The sequence below is a fragment of the Athene cunicularia genome (assembly GCF_003259725.1).
Source record: "Athene cunicularia isolate RWA chromosome 1 unlocalized genomic scaffold, athCun1 chr1_part1, whole genome shotgun sequence".
In the NCBI taxonomy this organism is placed as follows: Eukaryota; Metazoa; Chordata; class Aves; order Strigiformes; family Strigidae; genus Athene; species Athene cunicularia.
In genome coordinates, this window is record NW_020799091.1 from 119,703,219 (window position 1) to 119,708,117 (window position 4,899).

The 4,899-nt window shown below is 37.9% G+C and overlaps 2 protein-coding genes across 7 annotated transcripts in view; one reads left to right on the forward strand and one right to left on the reverse strand.

Moving 5' to 3' along the window:
* The window catches only part of CMSS1 (cms1 ribosomal small subunit homolog), a 247,164-nt gene that overhangs the window by 28,663 nt on the left and 213,602 nt on the right, over window positions 1-4,899 (forward strand). The gene's annotated exons all lie outside the window — the stretch shown is intronic.
* Window positions 1-4,899, reverse strand: part of FILIP1L (filamin A interacting protein 1 like) — a 142,655-nt gene that overhangs the window by 9,845 nt on the left and 127,911 nt on the right. Inside the window, exon 1 of one of the 5 annotated variants that reach the window (XM_026843690.1) lies at window positions 933-950. The exons of the other annotated variants lie outside the window; for them this stretch is intronic. The gene's annotated coding sequence lies outside the window, so the exon portion shown is untranslated. Of the gene's footprint in view, window positions 1-932; window positions 951-4,899 lie in introns of those variants that run through there. 5 annotated transcript variants of the gene reach the window in all.

Consider the following 4,899-nt stretch of genomic DNA (forward strand, 5'->3'; position numbering starts at 1 on the left):
CCCCCCCCCCCCTCCAAAGTCAAAAGCCTTTGTAGTTACAGCAGCAACATACCATAGCACTTGTGCAATCTGTTGGCTTTATCTGAATCGGTCAGCACTTCCCAACAGAATGCAAACACTGATTTTAAAATTTGTTTTCCAGGATATTGTTTACATATGTATATTTTAAATCATTAGTTTATACAGGGATGCAAACCTCCACAAAGATGTTTCAACAGCAAGAGACTGTGTAAGGCAAATTTCCTGATAAGGACATGTATTTTATAAAATGAGGACTTTTAATAAGGGGGGTGTGAGTTCTCCTTATTACTCCAGAGGCTACCACAGAGTAATTACTGTTTTATCTGATGTTGAAAATGCTGACTTGCTTTACAAGTCTTTATAAAAGTCATATATGATGAATGCTGTTGCCAGTTCTAGGTTAACGGGCAAAATTTCAAATGGATATCCAGATGTGTTGAGCTGTGATGCTGAGTAAATGTATGCAGATAATATATTCTTTCAAAAATTAATTAATCTGGAACAGTAACGTTGTTTATGACTCTGATTTCACAACTACTAAGTTGCTGAAATTCTTCCTTGTGATACAGGGTTATTGGTGCTCATAAAAGTTATGAAATCCTGTGTAAATTTGGTGGCAGTAAATGGCATGAGGAATTTTTAACAAATTTATGTTGGTTAATGGAAGATTTAAGACTGGATTAACATCCACTTCTAATTGGAGTAATTTTAATTGAGCCCTAAAATTCAGTTCTGTTAATAAAACACTAATAAAAAAATGAAACTTCTTTTTAAGAAAATACTTTTCTGTCTTGAATTATATTCTTTCTGTGTGTAGATGTTCTTGGAAATCACCTATCAAAACATCAGTCTTGTGTAAAATGTATTAGTGCTTTCTGTAGCAGCAGCTGAATGTGCAAGGTGATAGTTACCCATTCTGTCTGTCAACTTCTGATCTTGCAATGGTAGCCATCTGCAGCGTCTGAGATGATGATAGGAAGGTGCAGGAGTGAGGTGGGATTGAAGAAATTACTATCCTGTTATATTATTGCCAGGCTTTTGTTTTGTTTTGTTTTCTTGAGTGCATATCCTGAAAAACAATTGTAGATGAGTGCTGACCTGACCAGACCACAGTATTAATGAGCTTTAAAGCTGGCCTCAGAAACTCAGGGTCCCAGAGTTCATCTACTAGAAAACATGGCACAATGAATTCTGAGCTGGACTTTGTCTCCCCCTTTTTGAGATGCAGTCTTCTTTCTTTTTCCCTCTTTCTAGATTTGACAGCTATTTCAGGTATTCTTTGACTGTTGGCATTTCAATGGCACATAATTGTGCGCGTAGGGTGACTGTTAATCCTCTTCTGTCCTGAATCTAAATGCATCCAATGATTTAACCAGCTCACAAGCATACAGCTTGGGTTTTGATAGTTAGTACTTTGGGATTTCTTCGTATTAGCAGAGTGCATATTCATTCCCCCCCTCCGTTTCTGTCTCTCACCCTCTCTCCACACTGCCTGGAAAGTCGGAAATAAAGCAAGTAATTTCAGATGCAATACCAGAATTTGGAACTCTTCAAATTTACGTCAGCCAGGAAATTATAGTTTTGCGGATGGAAAGCTTTCAGAAGGAAATGGAAAGATGAACCACAAGAGATGTGGTATAGGGGTCAAAGCAACAAGACGGAGGAAGAACTTCTAAGTTATTAATCTGGGTCCTGTTTTTGTCTTCCTCTTTAACAAGTAAAATTTTGTGCCTGAACTTCAGACTTATTAAAACGGAAAAACAGTGTTAACTTACTATAACGGATTATTTTGAGGATTTATATTGACCTGGAGAGGTTTTAATAGTATTGTAACTAGACAAAATAAACCAAGACACCTACTGCTTTTTATAATCTGTGATTTTTTTAAATGACAGTGTAATTGAAATTATTGCATTTGATGATTTGATATTGCATGATAACAAGTTAAATTGAAGGGAAAGATCCTGTGTCCTCATGATCCTGAGTTTTGTTTTAAATGTATCCTTTAAGCATTACTGCTAGAACATTATTGCTTGACCACAGTTGTTGAGCTGTTTTTAAAATCAGCAGTGTTACAAAACACTCAGCACTACAGGTATAAACAGGACAGTGTTTTTCCTTGTCACCCCCCTCCCCATGTGCAGGTGGATGTGTTGTGCACTGTTGGGAGTGTCAGTTCCAGTAATGGTTACCATTGCACATCACTTCTAGGATTTAGCAAGTGAAAAATGGTAGAAGTTAACTGAGCTCCTGAAGACTGACTTTAGAGCTCTGTCTGCCTTCCCCCTGTTCCCTGTGGGAAGGTTAGGCACAAACAAGGGAGTGCAGTGTGCCAAAGTTCTGGAAATTTCTGGTCAGGCTGGTACTAGTAGCCACATGTGTTTAGTTGGTGCAAGGCAAATACTACTTAGTTATCACTGCCATGCTGTGTTCACTGTTGATGGAAGTGTAATAGTTGTAGGGCTGCGTTTTTGTCTTGGTTATTTAATCTGTATCCTTCAAGTGACTTGAGGAGTTTGCAGCAGTTCTGATGCCCTGAATGAGTCACTTGCTTCTGCTCTGTGTAAGTTTGTAACCCTTAAGTCATCTTTTTACACTTTTCACTTTAATGAAATACTTGGTTTAGATTAGTAGAACAATCTGTGTTTCCTTTAAGCAATTTCAACAGATAAATCCTGTCCATAATTTGATTTTGTTTTTTTAATTCTGTGTGTAACATCATAGTCTGTAAGTTCAAGGTGGACCTCTTTTATGGATGCTTTTTTTTCTGACAGGCAGTTGAGAAAACAGGTGCTTTTCTGGTATCTGATTTGCTTAGGGCAGTGCTACTGCTGCTGTCTTGACCAGAACTGGGCATAACTGTGCAAGGATCCAATTCATAGAAACTTTTTAAACTTCAATTAGTTAATTTTTTTGGTATGACAGAAAAAGGCATTGAGCCAACAATAACACATCGTATTACTCAGAGGAGACTGGTTAATCGTAAATGTCATTTTCCCATAACATTTACAGGAACTGGATGTTCTCTAAAACAATTTTAATACACATTTTATATAGAAATAAATGTCTGGGGCCACATTTTCATTCATGGGCAGAATAGGCACTGTGCCTATCTGTTATGCTAACCATGGCCTTATTTGTATATTATCAGTCATCAGCAGTGGTAAAATTTAGAACTTTCCATACTGCCACAAGCACTTCCTCTGTTGAACTGAAGGCATCCTCCTCACTGCTGCCAGTCCTGGATAAGCTGCTCAGTCATACAGTGGCCACTTGCTTTTAGACAGGTGCAAGTTGGCTGCAAACTTTAGTATGTTCTCCACATGCTCAGTGCGCATGACAGGAATTTATGTGCTGAAGTTGTGATCAGAACCACACAGATTAAACATTGTAAGTTAAATAAAGATACTTTTAGTACTGAACTGGACCATCTGGGAAGGCTAGCTTTGTCATCATTTGGAGGAATGGAGCTAGTTCAAAACAATTAGGCGAACATTCCTCAGGAATGATGTAGGTGGTGCACTGCTGTGCATGAGGATAAGATTCCATGACTTGAGGGTCCTGTTTATATCCATAAAATCTTTATTATATACCTTATATCCTAAGACAAAAGCAAGCCATTCTTCTGGTGTGCCTACTTCCTCAAGTAGCTCTGTGTATGTGTATAATAAATTTGGAGTGCTTGGGTGGCATCTGCTCCCTTTTTTTTTTTTTGGCAGAAAACATAAACTGTAATTGTTACTGCAAATTTAGCTTGCGATATTTAAATATTCCTTCATGCAAGACTGCATGAAAGCAGTGTAGTTGAGGATTCCCAAGTAGGTAAAGGACTTCAGGTTTGCTGATACAGTTGCAACCTTTTCTAGTAGCCAAGACTGGAAGTAATAGAAGCAGTAATAATGCTAATGTCAGAGATTTCACTTTGAAGCTAAATGTGTATCTCTTTTCTGTAGACCTGATAATGTGAGCGTGTCCATTTTCTCCAGGATGGACTTGGCCAGCACTTCATTTTGGAGGACACAGGTGAAAGAGGTGATAGCAATGTTAACTAGCTAAAGATGGCTTTGAAGCTACAAGTAATAAAGAATGCTGCCAGTTCCCTGTTTTGCAGTATGTGACCTTCAGACATTGTATTAAAACTATTTCCAACGGACACAAATTGCTTCTGGGTGCGGTTCTAGGTATTGAAGCTCAGTAGTTCAGGGGACTTTGCTACCTGGAAGATAATTCACTTTCTATCTGTCCTCATCCCGCTAAATGTCTTGCTCTATGTCTCCTATATCTGAATGTCTTGGGACCTGAAGTGTGGGGTGTTTGGAAGTTGCATTTTTCTCTTGTCTCAGTAGGACCTCAGGCCACATTGGCCTGGGAGCACTTGGTAACCATCTAAAGGTGCAAAGTCAGTGCATGCTTGTTCAAAGCCTCGTAATCCTTAGCATAGGTGCTCTTGTTCAGGATTTAAATCTACGTTTAAGTTTTTCATGGGTTCTCTAAACTGGTCTGCTTCAAAGAGGACTAACACAGTCTTTTAGACTACAGGATAGGAAACTATGGTGGAAAGCTAAAGATGATAGTCTGAGAATTTTTTAATGGTTATAGTTCTCACCAAGGTTTACTTCATAGATTTAATTCACATATTTAAATAACAAATAATAATTTAAGTAGTCTCTTCACCAGTGATGAACTGTTTAACTAAAGAACATCTTTTACTCTCAGATCTGTTGATTATGATGCATTGAGCTAAGATTTTTCCATTGTGTTAAAGATCAAATACCCTGTTTAAGCATAAAAGAAAACTGGGTCCTTCAGTCACATGTCCACTCAAAGTGCCAATAACAGTTTGTATCTAGAATCAGCTTGCTTTTTTTTTTTTTTTTT